At 40.1% G+C, this 22,419-nt stretch overlaps 1 pseudogene; it reads left to right on the top strand.

The window, feature by feature from the left end:
* The first annotated feature begins 709 nt into the window (after positions 1 to 709).
* On the top strand, positions 710 to 1,641 carry LOC128560253 (zinc finger protein OZF-like; annotated as a pseudogene).
* The last annotated feature ends 20,778 nt before the right edge of the window (positions 1,642 to 22,419 follow it).

The raw sequence follows: 22,419 nt of genomic DNA, 5'->3' as shown, positions 1-22,419 counted from the left end.
TTTAGAAGAAGCCTGAGAAGATGATGAACGGATAGGTGACAAGATTTGGGAGGCAAGTTGCATCCATCTTAAGTAGAGATTGAAGAAAAAACTGAATATAAGCAAATTAGAAAAGCACTTCTGATCTCAGACCTTATATTGTTTAAGGCAACACCTTTTTGAAGTTTTGAGTTCAAAAGACATTCAGAATTAATTATGAGAAAAGTTGTGTAGGAAAGAATTATCACTTTAATTAGCTTGGAATTCTTCTGGCTTATTCTTTATGGTATTAATTCTCTTTAAGTGTAAATCAGTGTGGAAATGCCTTCAGTTTAAAAAGTTTGTGCCCTCTCTTTTATTAGAGCATTCACACTGGAGAGAAACCCTATGAGTTTATTGAGTGTGGGGAAACTTACACTCACATGTCACATCTCATTGACTGTAGAAGTCATGCTGAAGAGAAATACTGTCCTTCTAAGGAATATTGAAAAGCTTTTAGCTAGATGAAAAATCTCACTGAACAGCAAAAAAATTCATGCTGGAGAGAAACCAGTGAATGCAGCAATACATCATTAAATATTAGAAAATATATACTGGAGAGAAAGCTTTGAACGTATTGAGTATGATAACATTTTCTCTCAAATCTTATCCTTTCCTTTGCATTTGAAGGCCATACACAGAGAAGCCATATAAATGTAAGAAATGTGGAAATATCTTCAGCCAAAAGTAAATGCTCATTCATCAAAAAATTCATACTGGAAAGAAACCTTGTGAATGTGGGCAAGCTTCCTTTCAGATGTCACAACTCAGTCAGCAGAGAATTTATAGTGGGGAAAACCCCTTTGCTTGCAAGATATGTGGGAAAGTCTTCAGCCACAAATCAAATCTCACTGAGCATGAGCATTTTCATACTAGAGAGAAACCCTTTGAATGCAATGAATGTGGAAAAGCCTTTAGCCAAAAGCAGTATGTCATTAAACATCAGAACACCCATACTGGAGAGAAGCTTTTTGAAGGTAATGAATGTGGAAAATCTTTAGCCAGAAGGAAAACCTCCTTACCCATCAGAAAATTCACACTGGAGAGAAACCCTTTAAGTGTAAAGATTGTGGGAAAGCTTTCATTCAAAAGTCAAATCTCATCCGACACCAGAGAACTCACACGGGAGAGAAGCCCTTTGTGTGTAAGGAGTGTGGAAAAACCTTTAGTGGCAAATCGAACCTTACTGAGCATGAGAAAATCCATATTGGGGAGAAGCCCTTTAAATGTAGTGAATGTGGAACAGCTTTTGGCCAGAAGAAGCACCTCATAAAACATCAAAACATTCACACTGGAGAGAAACCCTACGAATGGGATGAATGCGGAAAAGCCTTCTCTCAAAGAACATCACTCATTGTACATGTGAGAATTCATTCAGGAGATAAACCTTACGAATGCAACATGTGTGGAAAAGCCTTCTCTCAGAGTTCATCTCTTACTGTTCATGTGAGAAGCCATACAGGTGAGAAACCCTATGGTTGCAATGAATGTGGGAAAGCTTTCTCTCAATTCTCAACCCTTGCTTTGCATTTGAGAATACACACAGGTAAGAAGCCTTATCAATGTAGTGAATGTGGGAAAGTTTTTAGCCAGAAGTCACACCAGAAAATCCATACTCATTAAAAGCCCTGTGAATACCTTGAAAATGGCAAAGTTTTCATCAGGAATTTACAACTCATAGTGACTCAGAAAGAATCACTCTGAAGCAAAAGCATTGTGAATGAGGTAAACTAACAAATATTAAAAACTTACGGGACATGAGAGAATTCATACCGAAGAGAAAGACATTTATATGATAAAAAGCCTACAAAAAAACCTATAGTGAAGGTAATACTGAAACTTTAGACTCATTTCCACTAAAATGGAAACAAAACATAACCATTAGCCATTGCTGTCATCTTAGATTGGAGATTTTTCACCACTGTAATAGGAAAAATGAGTTGTAAGTATTGAAAAGAAAGACAAACACAGATGATATGATGAACTACAAATAAAATAAAACTCTAGTATTAATTCAGCAGAGCAGAAGAGATTCCAGAAAGATCTATGCATTTATTAGAATTTGGGATATGATAGAAACAGCATCAGGTGAGGATCTGATGGGACTATTTTAAAAAATGATTTGGAGGTTATTTGTTCTCCAAGGGGGAGAAAATAGAGCATGAACTATCTACAGAAATAAAATTCACAGAGATTAAAAACAGGAACATGAGAAGGCTGTGTTCTAAATGGTTATTTTCTGGGGAAGTAGGGATATGTTCCTGTAACAGCTTCAAAACTGCTTAGCAATTCTTCTCATGAGTATGTATGCTCAGGAAATATATACCAGGATATTCACGGCTTGATACATAGTAGACAGAAATGGAACAAAATGGAAAATTCTTGACAGAATACTGTATATCTGTCAAATGCAACAAATGATATTAACATTTATTAACATCTGGAAAATGTTGAAGGGGAAATTAATTTGCAGCATGAAATACAGTACAATGATTGTAAATTCTAATTCAAACTTCCTTCACAAAATTCAGTACTATATACTGGTAATGGATACATACATGTATGTAAATGTTTTTGAAATGATTTGGAAGGATACAGATGTTGATGGTCGCCGCTGTGTAGACTCAAGAAGGAAAGGGAATGAGTGTGGGAGGGGGAAGTGTATTGGTTAAAGGGGTCTTCAGCTTTTTATATAAATATTCATTTCTCTTTTAAAAGACTGCAAATAAATATAAAGATACTAGTTGATTCTGGATTGTGGTATATGGATATCTTGTCTTATTTTTTGTATTTTACTGCATTTTTAAAATTTCTCAAAATTAATAAGAATGGGGAAGAGGATGGGAACACTGTACCTGTAGAAATCATGTTATAATGGATTCATTCCCAGTCAAATCCTAAACTTTTTATAGAAAATATTTCTAAAATTTTATCAACAATGAGTGGATGGACTTGCTCTCTATGTAATAGGAAATTATCTATTTTATTAAAATTAAAAAAACTGCAAAAAAAAAAAGTTTTGATACTTATATTCTTGGATACACAAATTTTTAAAAATAGCTTCTAGGATACTTTTTTATTAGGCCTTTCTTTCCCCTAAACTGTATACGGTATTTCATAGATGTTTTTTCTAAAATGCTTATTATTTAATTTTTATATTTAAGTTTTAAACTGAAATTTACTTTTGAATGCAACATGTAATAATCCATTTTTATTTCATTCTAGATGGACAGTCCGTTGTGCCAGTACCAATTACCTCTGAATTGAAATGATCTATTCATATGCTAACTTCCATCTTTCCTGGTCTATGTTTTGATGAACTCTTTGTCCACTCCTATGCCAGTTCCGAATTACTTGGGCTACAATGGCTTCATACTATATTATGATATCTGGAATGCTCCCTGGTTATTCTTCTTTTAGATCTCTGAATATTTCTTGGCTATTTGTAAGTAACTTTCTTCCAGCTGAATTTTTAAGTCATTGTATCCACTTTGAAAAAGCAAATCCAGGCTTGGAGCGTGTGACTCAAGTGACTAAAGCACCAGCCACATACACCTGAGCTGACAGGTTCCAATCCAGCCTGGGCCCACCAAACAACAATGACAGCTGCAACCCAAAAATAGCCAGGCGTTGTGGTGGACACCTGTAGCCCAGCTACTTGGGAGGCAGAGGCAGGAGAATCACTTGAACTCAGGAGTTGGAGGTTGCTGTGAGCTGTGATGCCAAGGCACTCTACCCAGGGCGACAGCTTGAGGCTCTGTCTGAAAAAAAAAAAAAAAGAAAGAAAAAGAAAAATCAAATCCAAGTTGGCATTCTAATTGGAATTGCATGAAATACAGAAATTGATTTGGGATAATTAGCTTTTCATAATTGAATCTTACCCAAGAATATGGTATGCTTTTCAGTTTATACACACCTTGATTTTACATTGAAATTATTATAGTTTTATTCATGTTGATTCTTTGTTTTGTTATACTCTGGGGGTAAATTGATTGCATTTATGGCACCATAGAGGCAGACTGCATTTTTCCACATCATCTAACTTGCTTTGGTCAAAAGAATGCAGAATGATGGTATGCTTGGCTAGGTTCCAAGCCTAGGGCCTAGTGTTCCCTGCAGGTTTCTGCTTGTTCTTTTGTATCTTTGCCATAGTCATGAAAGTAGCTTCCTGTGTAGCTTCTACTCCTTCCGTCTAGAGACAGACCCCAAAGCACAGCCATTTAGCTAAGCCCAGCCAAGAACTATAGATGAAAATACCTCACAGATGGTGCATGCGAAGGTCTCTTTGCCATTCTCAATGCACCCCTGAGAGGAAAGCAGCTCCCTGCTATCTCTGCACAAAGTTGCTGTGACTCATCCTATGTACATCATGGAGTATAAACGACCCTGCTATTTTGACCTCAGCAGACAGAGCTGTCGGAAGTCATATAAGGCACAGTTCAGCCTTACTTCCTCTTTAAGTAAAAAACAGTTTCACCTTTACCCGGTAACTTTACCCGGCAACTAGCCAACCAATCACCTTATGCCCCATCTTGCTTACTCTAGCCAATCCCCAGTTGACAACTCCTCTGAACCTCCGAACAAGACACACCCTCCTTCCCCTTAATGCTTATAAGGCACAAGTTTTTCAATAAAGTTTGAGACTTGATCAGAAAACTGTCTTGTCTCCCTTTCTCGCGCCCCTTGTTTGTTTTTCTCCTTTAGGTGGTTCCTGCGTCCCCCGTTGCTGTCCCGCGGGTTGGGACATCCTGGCGCCCAACGTGGGGTGATCGGGACCCCCTGGAGGAGAACGCTTGCCTATGGAAGCCCCGGCCAGGCACCCTTCGGAGCTGCCGCAAGGACCCGCGTGCACTCCCCATTCAGATCGCCTCGGTTCACCCGCCGTGAGACGGATCAGAAGATAAGGTAGGCAAACGATAACTTACAAGATTTCAAACATTTCACCCCTTTGTCTTGGCTGTTATTGTTGGCTCTCCCAGATCTAATCCACTTATCAACACTCACAGCGCCAAAGCAGGGAAGGACAAGAGGTACCCGTTTCGGCAGTGAGAACTCCAAACCACTTGGACTAGTTTTTCTACTTAACACTCTCTAACAAACTCTGAGCTCACTATGTCTTATACGGTCGTCCACCTCAAGGGCACTCCCAGGGACGCTGCCTCCCAAAAGCTAAGCCTGAGGGCGGTAGGCAGTTGTCCTGCCTGAGAGGGTCCGAGCAGGCGGATTATACCTGCCGACCTATGACATGCGAGCAGAGATCGTAAGGCACAAGGAGAGTGGTCACACAGAGAAACTTAAATTCCAAGTCGACTGGAGACTTACGTGAACCGAAATCCTGGGAGAGCCATTCAGCCAACATAATGGGGAATTCGCTTAGTACACATGAAATGTTCCTTGATGGTCTCAAGGGATCACTCAGAGTGCGAGGAGTAAGGGTTAAAAGAAAGGACCTTAAAGAATTTTTTAATTTTATTCATGAAACCTGCCCCTGGTTCCCTTTAAAGGGAACAATCAGCCAAAAACACTGGGAACGAGTAGGAGATGCCTTGCAGGACTTTTACCACACCTTTGGTCCTGACAAAGTCCCAGTTACAGCCTTTTCCTACTGGAATTTAATTCGTGACATGTTAAAAGTTCATTCACTAGATCCTGACATTCGAGATGTCACCAAAGTAGGAGAAGAAGTCCTTAAAGAGGCTTCTCGCCCTCCTTCCACCTGCCCCTCTGTCACGGTAGAAATTCCTGACAAACCCCCAGTTTCCCCTAAACCCCCGAACAGCCCCAAGAATGCTCTTAAAACTCCAAATGTTACCAACCCTTTCCCTCAAAAACCTTCATCTCCCAAACTCTACCCATCGCTCATTTCTAATAATCAAATACATCATTTAAACCCTGACAAAGAAGAATCCCTAGAAAATCAAGCTGTCCATTACCATGATAACCCCTGGGGCCTTACAGCCCCGGTCATCAATAAACTCCCCCCCATAACCCACACTCTTACAACCTCAACACCTCCACTTCACATCTAAACAACTCACATCTAAACTGTAGCGATAGTCTACCTTTTAGAGTCCAACCTATAGAATTTACAAAAACCCCTTGTATATACAAACCTCCCCAGAACAATAATTATGATGTAGACTTAGGAAGCATCACCTTCACAAACTGCTCCTCCATTTCTAACAACACCTCACACCGGTGCCCCCCTCCCAGACATGTTTTTGTATGCAGAGGAAATTTGGCCTACACGGCCCTACCAGGTAACTGGACAAGCTATTGCATAACTGCCCAACTACTCCCTGATATCTCTATTATACTAGGAGATCAACCTGTTCCTCTCCCCAGTCTTGATTATATAGCTGGACATCCATGCTCTAAAAGAGCTATTCAACTTATCCCACTAATAGCAGGACTAGGCATCACTACAGCAGTAGCCACAGGAGTTACCAGAACAGAAATATCTATACATTCCTACCACAAACTGTCTCGTCAACTAATAGAGGATGTCTCAGCTCTTTCTGAAACAATTCACGATCTTCAAGGTCAAATAGACTCCCTAGCAGAGGTAGTCCTACAAAATCGTAGAGGCCTAGATCTCTTCACGGCCAAGCAGGGAGGTATCTGTTTGGCTTTACAGGAAAAATGCTGTTTTTACACCAACAAGTCAGGCATCATTCGAGACAAAATAAAAACCCTGCAAGACCAGCTCGAAGAAAGAAGAAAGGAACTTCGTGATAACCCCCTCTAGACAGGACTCAATGGACTTCTCCCTTATCTCCTCCTGCTCCTAGGCCCCCTTTTAGGTATTCTATTAGTCCTTTCCTTTGGCCCCTGGCTATTCAAAAAGGTCACCACCTTCATTAAACAACAAATAGACTCTGCACTAGCAAAACCAATTCAAATTCACTACCATCACCTAGCTTTGTCTGACCAAGAGGCCGACTATTCCTTGTCTCATGGCTCCTCCTCATAATGAGGGCAGTGTATAGACCAGAGGTACACTTACCCATTCCTAATAAAAGGAAAAAAGGGTATGGGCACCGAGTTGACTGCACAGCAAAGCATTGCAAGAGAAGGTCCCACAATCCTCCAACCTCCCGATCCCAAGGAGAAGTCAAATGAAGGATCAGACCCCCTCTGATTTCTCTCTGAGAGCAAACCTGGCTTGCACAGAGGTTGGTATCAAAAATTTCACTTACCTCTCCTCTCCAAAAGATACCGCAAATAACAAATGTGGATCTGGGAAATCCACGAGAGGAGCCAGGTCACTACTCCCTCTCTCGGTTAATGCCCACCTCCTTAAAACAAAAAGGGAGGAGATGTCGGAAGCAATATAAGGCACAGCTCGGCCTTACTTCCTCTTTAAGTAAAAAACAGTTTCACCTTTCCCCGGTAACTTTACCCGGCAACTAGCCAACCAATCACCTTATGCCCCATCTTGCTTACTCTAGCCAATCCCCAGTTGACAACTCCTCTGAACCTCCGAACAAGACACACCCTCCTTCCCCGTAATGCTTATAAGGCACAAGTTTTTCAATAAAGTTTGAGACTTGATCAGAAAACTGTCTTGTCTCCCTTTCTCGTGCCCCTTGTTTGTTTTTCTCCTTTAGGTGGTTCCTGCGTCCCCCGTTGCTGTCCCGCGGGTCAGGACACAGAACCAGATATTGTCATCCATGCTAAAGACAGACAGGATGAATTGAACATTAGGTAGAACTAAACTTTTGAGAACCTTGGAGTGAAACTGCATAAAAGGGATGGCCTGTATGAGATGCTAATATAAACACAATCCATTTTTCTTGGTAAGGATGAAGCGACATGTACCCAGAAGTGTGTCCATGCAACTCTTGCACGATAAACAACTGCTTCCTTTCTGTATTAGCTTGCTCACATTTCAGTGTTGGAAGTGATGTCTAACAATTGTCTTGGGGTTTGACCTATGAATATCAACAAATCTCTGGTTCTTTATATGTTACATGACTACTCTAACTTTTTATTTTTCAATAACAATAACTTTCAATTGTTTGTATTTACCTATAATAACAAAAACACTAATAAATATATCCATTATTTTATAACACTTATATGTCTTCTTTTATTTAGTTTTAATAAATTAATCTTGAGATAGTTATTATTATTGTTTCCTTTTTAACAGAGAGACAAAATAACTACTTTGATGTCACATAGCTTGTAAGCAGAGGAGCTGGGATACAGATCCAGACTTGTCTGGCTCCAAGGCCAAACTTCTGTGCTACCATACAACAGTGGTTCTCAAAGTCTGGTCCTGAGACAAGAAGCACTGGCTTCACCTAGGACCTAGATAGTGATGCATGTTCCTCAGACCCATGCAGACCTTCTGAATAAAAAACTTCAAGGGTGGAGGCCAGGAATCTGTTTTCAAACCCTCCTCACCAGGGGAGGGTTGAACATTATACCTGCTCATGTTTGAAACCATTGCTCTATGCCATACTACCTCGACATAATAGTATTAAAGGAAAGAAAGAACTCTGTGAGCAGAAATTAACTGAAAGACTTCCCGAAGAAGTTTTGCTACATCTGAGCCTTAGTGGAGAGAATAGAAGCAGGTGTAAAAAGGAGATGGCAGCTCAGCACCTGTGGCTCAAGTGGCTAAGGCACCAGCTACATACACCTAAACTGGCGGGTTCAAATGCAGCCCCAGCCCGCCAAACAACAATGATGGCTGCAACCCAAAAATAGCCAGGTGTTGTGATGGGCACCTGTAGTCCCAGCTACTTGAGAGGCAGAGGGAAGAGAATTGCTTGAGCCCAGAAGCTGGAGGTTGCTGTGAGCTGTGATGCCAGGGCACTCTACCCAGGGTAACAGCTTGAGGCTCTGTCTAAAAAAAAAAGAAAAAAAAAAAAGGAGATGGCACTATTTCTAGAATGGACTCCTGTCTTCTCTATAATACTATGAACGCTGAAGAAAGTATAGTGCTCAACACAGTACTGACACACTGAGATAAATATTCAATACATTTTGTTCAATGAATAAAATTTTTGCTGAAGGATAACAAAACACATATCTTGTTTCAGGATATGAGCGAAATTGATCATTGTAATTCTGTATAATCTATATCCTAGCGATTTTATTTCAATTTTCTTGCCTTTCAATTCAGTCTCTGCACTTTTAAACCCCTCTTGCACAAAGTGTTCATACCCTTATCTCACGTGGCTCTCAGCATAAGTGCCATGTGCTTCAATAACACTGTGAAGACAATATGGACAATTATGTTCAGTTAGCTTTAATAAGTAGATTACTGTCTGAACAGATGAAAGAGGACACTCAAATATAGTCTTGTAAAAGAGACAACTTTTAGGAATTTGAGGGGAAAAAATTAAATAGTTAAAAAAATACGTTTTGTAGGATATAAGACATATTTAATCCATTACAATCTGAATTGGGCCCATATCCAATAAATAGAAGATTATAAGTGGTATCCCCAATCTAATTCATCCATTAAAATGTAACAATTGGGTGATGTCAATAATGGCTGACTGGTAGCAACCCTCGGCATAGGCTCTTGAGCAGAGGGAGAAAAACTGTACAGAATCGGACTCTATGAAGCCAGAGGTGGGGAGCTGAGCCAAGAAAGAAGTTTGGCAAGCTGTAACTCCAAGGAAGAGTATTCAAGAAAACAAATTACAGGTACAAAGCCTACTGAATAGAGGATGGGAGACCCCTCCCCCAAGCAGGAGACCTGCTCCAGGCTATCTGCAAGCAAGCAGGGAACAAAAGACCTCTCTTTTTACCTCACTGGAGAGAGCTACTAAATATCAGGTCCCTTTCTCCAGGGAGATCACACTTATGAACCTAGACACCAGCCCACTAGGCATAAAATTGAACAGATATTTTCCCCTACAAGTCCAAACTCCCAGTCCACCCTTCCCCCCTTGCATGGCAATCTGAAGTTCAGCCCCCTGCAAAGCGCAGAGTGGTTGGTCTTTTCCTGAGAGATCTGGGCATAGTGTGGACCGCCAACCATCAGGATGTAATCTGTGACTAACAGGAAATAAATAGGGTGTGGGAAGAAAGGGACACTTGGTGGGAGGAGGAGCAGTCCCTGGTTATGACTATGGCCGGCCAGTGGTAGTGTTGATCCTCAGTTCAGGCTGTGTCTTGGAGGACAGGGTGCATAACTCCTGGCTCTGATGGCACCCACAGTGGGAGAGAGGTTGCCCCATGTGGAATGAGTTCGGCAGACAGGGCTGGTCCCCAGTCCCTGCTGGGCCTGAGAGCAGAGGCTTGTCAGGTGTGGACTGAGCACTGAGGGCAAGGGCATGGTCCCCTGACTCCCATGAAACTCTCAAGCAGTGGCTTGCTGGGTGTGAACCAAGACCTGAAGGCAAGGGTGTGGTCCCCTTGTCTCCAGTGGGGCAGTGAGCAGAGGCTTACCAGGTGAAGACTGAGACCTGTGCTCAGGGCATGGTGCCCTGACCCCAACAGAGCCTGCAAACAGAGGCTTAGCAGGCAGTAGACTTGCCAGGCAGTACAGGCTTGCCAGGCATGGTCCCCTGACTCCAACTGATCTGGCAGGCAGGCAAGCAGAGACTACTTGGGTGTGGACGGGGACCTGTGGGCAGGGCTGTGGCCCCTGGTCCAACTGGGCCTGTGAGCAGAGATGCAGACAACAGTGTGGACTGAGTCTGGCAGCGGGGGTGTGGATCCCTGGCTCCAATTGTGCTGTTGGAGACCCTTGAATCCCTCTCTGTTGAGCAGGGTTTGCACTACCTGAGACAATTTAATTGGAACTCGTGTCTGGGGCTGTCCACTTGGGGACATTCTGAGGTTGACCTTCAAATTCCTGTAGCTAAAAGAACTGAATAGTGGGGGCTGGGCACCACAGCTGTTTGTATCTCTTCACAGTCAAGACTTAAACCTAATACTTTGGCTTCTTACAATAGGGTAGACATTGGCTGATATCAAAACAGAGCTAGCTTGTGCTATCTCACCAAGTAGGTCCTCAGAGTCTCCGGCCAAAACTCTGAAAGGCCCTATTCATAATTGCTAAGTCATGGCAAAAGCCCAAGTGCCCATCGATCCACGAATGGATCAATAAATTGTGGTATATGTACACCATGGAATATTATGCAGCCTTAAAGAAAGATGGAGACTTTACCTCTTTCATGTTTACATGGATGGAGCTGGAACATATTCTTCTTAGTAAAGTGTCTCAAGAATGGAAGAAAAAGTACCCAATGTACTCACCCTTATTATGAAACTAATGTAGGACCTTCACATGAAAGCTATATCCCAGTTATAACCTAAGAATAGGGAGAAAGGGGAAAGGGAGGGGAGGGAGGGGGGAGGGAGGGGGAAGAAGGGGGATTAATGAGATCACACCTGCGGTGCATCTTACAAGGGTATATGTGAATCCTAGTAAATGTGGAATGTAAAGGTCTTAGCAAAATAACTAAGAAAATGCTACAAAAGCTATGTTAACTAATGTGATGAAAATGTGTCAAACGATATATGAACCAAGTGTATGGTGCCCCATGATCGTACTAATGTACACAGCTATGGTTTAATAAAAAAAGAAAAACTCTGAAAGGGGCCTTGTAAGGTTGTAGGAGATAAGCCACAATTACAAAGCCTAGCGCTTTGGTAAAGGGATAGCTCTACTACCTGGGAACCCCAATTCAATCTCACCCTGCCAGTTCTAATAACCAAACAATGGAAAATAAACATGGTGTGGACCCACACAATAGAAGAACTCTGGCAACATAAATAAGCAGAATAGATCAACCCGACACACACCAAGAAATGACAGAGGAGATACAACTGAAGATGCCATGCATAGACAAAAGGCAGCAATGTCAGAAATCAAATTCAGAATATGGAAGGCAAATAAGATAAACAGAATGAAAAAAAAAGATAGAAAAGGTGTCTCAAGAAATTAATGAATTCAAAGACCAAGTCACCAAAGATATGGACATAATAAGAAAAGAGACAGCAGAGCTCAAAGAGATGAAAAAGTTAGCTGAGGAGCTCTGATCTATAGTAGAATCCCTCAGTAATAGAGTTGACCAGGGAGAAGAAAGGATCTCTGAAACTGAAGACAAACCTTTTGAACATTCCCAAACACTCAAAGAGGCAGAAAAAAGGAGAGCAAAAACTGATCATTCCCTGAGAGAGTTGTGGAATCACTCCAAAAGATCAAACATTTGTTTTATAGAAATTCCCGAAGGAGAAGAGAATGGTCCTAAAGGTACAGATGCTCTACTCCAAGAGATTTTGGAGGAGAATTTCCCAAGCATTGCAAAAGATACAGGACATCAGATAGCAGACAGTTTTAGAACCCCAGCAAGACTCAATCCAAATAAAGCATCTCCTAGACACATTGTGATTAATCTGGTCAAAGTTAAGATGAAGGAGAAAATTCTGCAAGCAGCCAGACTTAAGAAAAGCATCACCCACAAATGGAGAAATATCAGAATGACTGTAGATCTCTCAGCCAAAATGTTTCAAGCTGGAAGAGGATGGTCATTAACCTTCAATCTCCTAAAACAAAACAACTTCCAGCCCAGGATCCTATATCCAGCTAAATTGAGTTTCATTTGTGATGGAGAAATCAAATACTTTAATGACATACAAATGTTGGAGAAATTTTCCATAACTAAAACAGCTGTCAAGATATTCTCACATCCATCCCCCACAATGACCAGCTCAATGCTCTACCTCCAAAGTAAACTCGACCAGAAATTTTTGAACAAAACCTAACTTCCACAGTGGTGAAAGGATTAAAAATGTCCTCTGGACATCCAAAAATCATGACACCTAAAACACAACCAGGCGTAGCAATTCTCTCAATTAATGTGAATGGTTTAAATTGTCCTCTGAAGAGGCACAGGCTGGCTGAGTGGATACAAAAACTCAGACCAGATATCTGCTGTATACAAGAATCTCACCATGCCTTAGGATAAAAATAGACTCAGAGTGAAGGGATGGACTTCTATAATCCAAGCAAATAAAAACCAGAAAAAAGCAGGGGTTGCAATTTTAGTTGCAGATACAATTGGCTTTAAACCAACAAAGATAAAGAAAGATGAGAATGGTCACTACATATTTGTCAAGGGAAAACACCCAACATGAAGAGATTTTGATAATTAACATTCATGCACCCTACCAGAATGATCCTCAATTCATAAAGCAAACCCTAATGGATATGAACAACTTGATATCTTCCTGCACTATAATAATTGGGGATTTTAACATGCCTTTGACAGTTTTGGATAGATCCTCCAAGAAGAAACTAACAAAGAAATATTAGTCTTAAACCTGACCCTAGAACAAATGGATTTTACAGACCTCTACACAACATTTCATCCGAATAAAACTGAATATACATTCTTCTCATCAGCCCATGGGTCATCCTTCAAAATAGATCATATTCTAGGACACAAGGCTAACCTCAGCAAATTTAAAAGAATAGAAATTATTCCTTGTACTTTCTCAGACCATCATGGGATAAAAATTGAACTCAACAGCAACAGGAATCTTCATGTTCAAACAAAGTCATGGAAACTAAATAATGTTAGGGTAAATGATAGCTGGTCAAAGACGAGATTAAGAAGGAAATCACCAAATTTTTGGAACAAAATGATAATGAAGGCACAAATTATCAAAACCTGTGGGATACTGCAAAGGCAGTCCTCAGAGGGAAAATTATAGCACTGGAAGGCTTCATCAAGAAAACAGAAAGAGAGAAAGCCAACAACCTAATGGATCACCTCAAACAACTAGAAAAGGAAGAACATTACAACTCCAAACCCAGAAGAAGAAAAAAATAACACAAATTAGGGCAGAATTAAATGAAATTGAAAACAAAAGAATCATTCAGAAGATCGATGAAACAAGAAGTTGTTTTTTTGAAAAGATTAATAAAATTGATAAACCTTTGGCCAACCTAACCAGAAACAGAAAAGTAAAATCTCTAATATCATCTGTCAGAAATGATAAAGGAGAAATAACAACAGACACCTCAGAAATTTAAAAAATTTTCAAAGTTTACTACAAAAATGTCTATTCCCAGAAATACAAAAATCTGAAGGAAACGGATCAATACCTGGAAGCACATAACCTTCCTAGTCTCAACCAGAAAGAATTAGAAATCTTGAATAGGCCTATATCAATCACTGAAATAGCATCAACAGTTCAAAATCTCCCCAAAAAGAAAAGTCCGGGACCAGAAGTCTTCACATTCAAATTCTATCAAACCTTTTAAGAAGAACTAGTACCTATATTATACAACCTTTTCCAAAGCATAGAAAAAGAAGGAATACTTCCCAACACATTCTATGAAGCAAATATCACCCTGATCCCCAAACCAGGAAAGAATCCAACAAAGAAGGAAAATTATAGACCAATATTATTAATGAATATCGATGCAAAAATATTCAATAAGATCTTAGTAAACAAAATTCAACAGCACATAAAAAAAATTATATATCATGATCAAGTTGGTTTTATTCCAGGGTTACAGGATTGGTTAAACATATGCAATTTATAGATTTGTAATCTATAAATATAATACATCACATCAATAAAAAAAAAAGACCATATGATTCTCGCAATTAATGCAGAAAAAGCCTTTGATAATATCCAGCATCCTTTCATGATCAGAACACTTAAGAAATTAGGCATAGAAGGGACATGTCTTAAACTGATAGAGGCCATCTACAACAAACCCCCAGCCAATATCATACTGAATGGGATAAAATTGAAAACATTTCCACTCAGATGAGGAACAAGGCAAGGACGCCCACTGTCTCCACTGCTATTCAACATAGTAATGGAAGTCTTAGCCATCACAATCAGGCACGCAAAGGTGATCTAGGGTATCCAAATAGGGTTGGGAGATCAATCTCTCACCCTTCGTTGATGACGTGTTCCTATACCTGGAAAATCCCAGGGACTCAACTTGAAAACTCTTAGAAGTGATCAAGAAATACAGTAGCCTGTCAGGATACAAAATCAGTACTTACAAATCAGTAGCTTTTATACATGCCAAAAACAGTCAACCTAAAAATATAGTCAAGTACTTTATTCCTTTTATGGTAGTGCCAAGAAAGATGAAATATCTGGAAATTTACCTAAAAAAGGACATGAAAGATCTCTATAAAGAGAATTATGAAATTCTGAGAAAAGAAATAGCTGAAAATGTTAACAAATAGAAAAACATGCTCATGGCTGGGAAGAATCAACATTGTTAAAATGTCCATACTACCCAAAGCAATCTACAGATTTAATGCAATCCCTATTAAAGCACCATTGCCATACTTTAAAGAACTTGAAAAAACAGTACTTCATTTTCTATGGAATCAAAAAAACCTCAAATAGCAAATACATTACTCGGAAATAAGAACAAATCAGGAGGTACCACATTACCAGACTTCAGGCTATACTATAAATCTATAGTGACCAAAACAGCCTGATACTGGCACAAAAACAGAGTGGTAGATTTATGGAACAGAATAGAGAACCAAGAGATGAACCAAGCTACTTATCATCATTTGATCTTCAACAAGCCTATCAAAAATATTCAGTGGGGGAGGTGGAGCAAGATGGCAGCCGAGTAACAGCTTCCCTGCAACTGGGCACGGTGAGTCTGGGGAGATAAGACTCCAGGCATCTCTGGTTGGTGGGATCTGCCTATAATCATCCCTTTGAGGACACAGGGAGTCAGCAAGGGATTTCTGGACCCCAAGAAGAGGAAAAAACAGTGGAAAACTGGCAAGTGGTTATGTGTGTTCGATTGATGTAATCCCACCAGCAGCCGTAAGTACAAGCAGCAGTGAGCTGCAAACCAGAAAGACTTTACCTGTGAACTGTTTTGGTGTTTTTGGACTTGGCACTCGTTGAACGGCCTTGGGGAGAGCTTGAGCAGGAGTGCGGAGAACTTTGGGCATTGTCTAGGGCCCCAGAATGAGCCGCTGAGCCGGACTGAGCTAATAGTGTTCGGCTGTGGGTCGCAGGGAGACATTGTGAGAGAACTGCCCCAGCAAGCTCCTCCCTCAGGGTCGCAGGGCAAGGATTAGGCAGGAGCTAGTAACCCAGTGACTGAGCAGCCTAAAGGTGGGGACTGAGCTGCCTTACAGACTTAACCCTTAGGGGCAGAGTGAGACCAGTTTTGGTACACCGGAGCCTCAGGCTGTTGCCCTGGGTAGAGTGCCGTGGCATCACAGCTCATACAACCTTAAACTCCTGGGCTAGGTGCCGCCCAGATCTCCATAAGAGCTGTGCCATGACACCTGACCAGCGACCCGCACCTGCCGGGAGTCTGCCTGCCCTGAAAAGGAACTGCGGGAGCCACACAACCCTGCATCCTTCCTCTGTACCCTCCCTGCCTCCACACCAGCCCACTCATCTGGCCAGGGACTCTGATAGCCGCGTGCCCTCCGGAGCCCTCCCTGCCTCTGCACAGAGCCCTTCTCCTGATCAGAGACTGCTGGAGCCTTGGGCTCTCTGTGCTAAAGTCACTGGGCGCCAGGCACTCCCAGAACTGTGCGCACCACCTCCCACCATGTTGCTGGATCTGGGTGTGTCATACTCTGGAGCTACTTCCACAGCCAGAACTCCCTGGTGGGGCAGCCCCAGAGGAACTGCACAGGGTCACTCCCTACAAAGATCCAGCAACAGTAGAGTGATCCCACTGAGGTCTAATCTTGGAGAGACACCTCCCCAACTCTGAGGACGGCCAGAAGCAATGGTGAAAAACAATCATAAGGTGAAATCAACAGAAAAACTCTGGCAATATGAATAATCAGAGTAGATCAACTCCCCCAAGGATCAATGAGGCAGACACAGCACAAGATCCCATGCACAAAAAATAGCTGAGATGTCAGAAATTGAATTCAGAGTCTGGGTAGCAAATAAGATAGAATCAGAATTCCAAGCAGTAACCCAAAAGATATCTCAAGAATTCAACGAATTCAAAGACCAAATGACCAAAGATTTTGACACATTGAGACAGGAAGTTGCAGCCCTCAAAGATCTGAGAAACGCAGTAGAATCCCTCAGTAACAGAACAGAGGAAGCAGAAGAAAGGATTTCTGACATTGAAGACAAAGCTTTCAAATGCTCCCAAACTCTCAAAGAGAAAGAGAAATGGAAGGCAAAAGCAGATCTCTCTCTCAGAGAGCTCTAGGATAATTCAAAGAAAACCAATATTCGTCTTCTAGGGATCCCCAAAAGTGACAAAGTGGCTTCACAAGGCAAAGAGTCTCTTCTCCATGAGATTATGAAGAACTTTCCAGACATGACAAGAGATTCTGAAATTCAGATAGCAGACAGTTTCAGAACTCCAGCACAACTCAACCCAAATAAGACATCCCCCAGACACATAATAATCAGTTTCACTAAAGTTAAAATGAAGGAGAAAATTCTGAAAGCAGCCAGATGAAAGAAAAACATCAACTACAAGGGCAAGAATATTAGAATAACTGCAGATCTCTCTGATGAAACCTTTCAAGTTAGAAGATGATGGTCATTGACTTTTAATCTCCTAAAATAAAATAACTTTCAAGCCAGGATCCTGTACCCAGCTAAACAGTTTCATTTATGACAGAGAAATTAAATACTTCAAGGACCTTCACATGTTGAAGAAATTTGCCATAACTAAACCAGCTCTCCAGGACATTCTCAGACTTATCCTCCATAAAGACCAGCATAATCCTACAACACAAAAGTAAACCCACCAAACCAAGAAAATTTTGATCAAATTCTAACTACCACAGTCGCAAAAGGATTAAAAATGTCCACCGGACACTCGAAAGGCTTATCAATATTCTCAATTAATGTGAATGGTTTAAATTGTCCTCTGAAGAGCCACAGTTGGCTGACTGGATACAAAACCTCAAGCCAGATATCTGCTGCATACAAGAATTGCATCTTACATTAAAAGACAAATATAGACTCAAGGTGAAGGGATGGCCATCTATATTCCAGGCGAATGTAAAGCAGAAAAAAGCAGGTGTCGCAATCTTATTTGCAGATGCAATAGGCTTTAACCCAACCAAAATAAGGAAGGAAAAGGATGGATACTTCATATTTGTTAAAGGTAATACTCAATATGATGAGATCTCAATTATTAATATTTATGCAACCAACCAGAATGCACCTCAATTTATAAGAAACCTCTAACAGACACGAGCAACTGGATTTCCTCCAGTTCTACACTAGTTGGAGATTTTAACACCCCTTTAGCAGTGCTGGATAGATCCTCAAAAAAGAAGCTAAGCAAAGAAATTTTAGATTTAAACTTGACCATTCAACATCTGGACTTCACAGACATCTACAGAACATTTCATCCCAACAAAACTGAATACACATTCTTCTCATCAGCCCACAGAACATACTCCAAAATCGACCACATCCTAGACCACAAATCTAACCTCAGCAAATTTTAAAAAATACAAATTATTCCGTACATCTTCTCAGACCATCATGGAATAAAAGTTGAACTCAATAACAACAGGAACCTGCATACCCATACACAAACATGGATGCTAAACAACCTTATGCTGAAGGATAGATGGGTGATAGACAAGATTAAGAAGGACATCACCAAATTTTTGGAACAGAACAACAATCAAAACACGAATTACCAGAACCTCTGGGATAATGCGAAGGCAGTCCTAACAGGGAAATTTAAAGCACTGCAAGCCTTCCTCAAGAAAACGGAAAGAAAGGAAGTTAATAACTTAATGAGACATCTCAAGCAACTAGAGAAGGAAGAACACTCCAACCTCAAACCCAGCAGAAGAACAGAAATAACCAAAATAAGAGCAGAATTAAATGAAATTGAAAACAAAAGAATTATACAACAGATCAATAAATCCAAAAGTTGGTTTTTTGAAAAGATCAATAAAATAAATAAACCTTTGGCCAACCTAACCAGGAAACAAAAAAGAGTACAATCTATAATTTCATCAATCAGAAATGGTAACGATGAAATAACAACAGACCCCTCAGAAATTCAAAAAAATCCTTGACAAACACTACAAGAAACTACTCTCAGAAATATGAAAATCTGAAAGAAATCAACCTATACCTAGAAGTACGCCACCTACCAAGACTTAGTCAGAATGAAGTGGAAATGTTGAAAAGGCCTATATCAAGTTCTGAAATAGCATCAACTATACAAAATCTCCCTAAAAAGAAAAGCCCAGGAGCAGATGGCTTTACATCAGAATTCTACCAAAACTTTAAAGAAGAACTAGTACCTATACTACTAAACCTCTTCCAAAATATAGAGAAAGAAGGAATATTACCCAACACATTCTACAAAGCAAACATCACCTTGATCCCCAAACCAGAGAAAGACCCAACAAGAAAAGAAAATTATAGACCAATATCACTAATGAATATTGATGCTAAAATACTCAATAAGATCCTAACAAACAAAATCCAACAACACATCAAAAAAATTATACACCATGACCAAGTGGGATTTATCACAGGGTCTCAAGACTGGTTCAATACATGTAAATCTATAAATGTAATTCAGCACATAAACAAACTAAAAAATAAGGACCATATGATTCTTTCAATTGATGCACAAAAAGCTTTTGATAATATCCAGCATCCCTTCATGATCAGAACACTTAAGAAAATTGGTAGAGAAGGGACATTTCTTAAACTAATAGAGGCCATCTACAGCAAACCCACAGCCAATGTCATATTGAATGGAGTTAAATTGAAATAATTTCCACTTAGATCAGGAACCAGGCAAGGTTGCCCATTGTCTCCATTGCTCTTTAACACTGTAATGGAAGTTTTAGCCAATTCAATTAGGGAAGAAAAGGCAATCAAGGGTAACCACATAGGGTCAGCAGAGATCAAACTTTCATTCTTCGCAGATGATATGATCATATATCTGGAAAATACTAGGGATTCTACTACAAAACTTTTAGAAGTGATCAAGGAATACAGCAATGTCTCAGGCTACAAAATCAACACCCATAAATCTGTAGCCTTTTTATATACCAACAATAACCAAGCCGAAAAAACAGTCAATGACTCTATTTCTTTCACAGTAGTGCCAAAGAAGATGAAATATTTGGGAGTATACCTAACAAAGGACATGAAAGATCTCTACAAAGAGAACTATGAAACTTCAAGAAAAAAATAGCTGAAGACGTTAACAAATGGAAAAACATACCATGCTCATGGCTGGTAAGAATAAACATTGTTAAAATGTCTATATTACCCAAAGCAATATAAAATTTTTTTGTTGTTTCTTTTTATTAAATCATAGCTGTGCACATTAATGCGATCATGGGGCACCATACACTGGTTTTATAGACCGTTTGACACATTCTCATCACACTGGTTAATATGGCCTTCCTGGCAGCAGTATATAATTTTAATGCAATTCCTATTAAAGCTCCATTGTCATATTTTAAAAATCTTGAAAAAATAATACTTTGTTTTACATGGAATCAGAAAAAACCTCAAACAGCCAAAACATTACTCAGCAATAAAAACACAGCAGGAGGAATCACACTACCAGACCTGAGACTGTACTATAATTGATAGTGATCAAAACAGCATGGTATTGGCACAAAAACAGAGAAGTAGATGTCTGGAACAGAATAGAGAACCAAGAGATGAATCCAGCTACTTACCATTATTTGATCCTTGACAAGCCAATTAAAAACATTCAGTGGGGAAAAGATTCCCTATTTAACAAATGGTGCTAGGTGAACTGGCTGGCAACCTGTAGAATATTGAAACTGGACCCACATCTTTCACCATTAACTAAGATAGACTCTCACTGGATAAAAGATTTAAACTTAATACATGAAACTATAAACATACTCAAAGAAAGTGCAGGGAAAACTCTTGAAGGAATCAGCCTGGGTGAATATTTTATGAGGAGGACTCCCCAAACAATTGAAGCAGTATCAAAAATACACTACTGGGACCTGATCAAACTAAAAAGCTTCTGCACAGCCCAGAACACAGTAAGTAAAGCTAGCAGACAGCCCTCAGAATGGGAGAAAATATTTGCAGTTTATACCTCCGATAAAGGTCTAATAACCAGAATCCACAGAGAACTCAAACTTATTAGCAGGAAAAGAACACGTCACCCCATCTCAGGGTGGGCAAGGGACTTGAAGAGAAACTTCTCTAAAGAAGACAGACGCACGATCTACAAACACATGAAAAAAAGCTCATCATCCTTAATCATCAGAGAAATGCAAATCAAAACTACTTTGAGAAATCACCTAACCCTAGTAAGAGTAGCCCACATAATAAAATCCAAAACCAGAGATGTTGGCGTGAATGTTGAGAAAGGGGAATACTTCTACACTGCTGGTGGGAATGCACACTAATACGTTCCTTCTGGAAGGATGTTTGGAGAATACTTAGAGGCCTAAAAATAGACCTGCCATTCGATCCTATAATTCCTTTACTAGGTTTATACCCAGAAGACCAAAAATCACAATATAACAAAGACATCTGTACCAGAATGTTTATTGCAGCCCAATTCATAATTGCTAAGTCAGGAAGAAGCCCAAGTGCCCATCGACCCACGAATGGACTAGCAAATTGTGGTGCATGTATACTATGGAGTATTATGCAGCCTTAAAGAAAGATGAAGACTTTACGTCTTTCATGTTTACATGGATGGAGCTGGAACATACTCTTCTTAGTAAAGTATCTCAGGAATGGAAGAAAAAGTATCCAATGTACTCAGCCCTACTATGAAGCTAAATTATAGCTTTCACATGAAGGCTATAACCCAACTATAGCACAAGACTATGAGGAAAGGGCCAAGGAAGGGGAAGGGAGGGGGGAGGTTAGGATGGAGGGAGGGTAATGGGTGGGGCCACACCTATGATGCATCTTAGAATGGCTACAGGTGAAATTTAGTAAAGGCAGAATACAAATGTCTACATACAATAACTAAGAAAATGCCATGAAGGCTACATTGAACAGTTTGATGAGAATATTTCAGATTGTATATGAAACCAGCACATTGTACCCCTTGATTGCACTAATGTACACAGCTATGATTTAACAATAAAAAAAGTCTTTTGTTAAAATATATATATACAATAATAATATATATATATATATTCAGTGGTGAAAAGACTCCCTGTTTAACATATGATGCTGGGTGAACTGGCTGGTGACCTGTAGAAGACTGAAACTGCACCCCCACCTTTTACCATTAAAAAAAATTGATTCTCACTTGATAGAAGATTTAAACTTAAGACATGAAACTGTAAAAATACTAGAAGAAAGTGCAGGGAAAATACTTGAAGGAATTGGCCTGGGAGAATATTTTATGAGGAGGACCACCCAGACAATTGAAGCAACACCAAAAATATATTACTGGGATCTGATCAAACTAAAAAGCTTTTGCACAGCTTAGAG

The sequence above is a fragment of the Nycticebus coucang genome, chromosome 11 (assembly GCF_027406575.1).
Source record: "Nycticebus coucang isolate mNycCou1 chromosome 11, mNycCou1.pri, whole genome shotgun sequence".
Classification (NCBI taxonomy): Eukaryota; Metazoa; Chordata; class Mammalia; order Primates; family Lorisidae; genus Nycticebus; species Nycticebus coucang.
The sequence above is the reverse complement of the archived record's forward strand: the minus strand, read 5'-3'. Positions and strand labels throughout refer to the sequence as shown.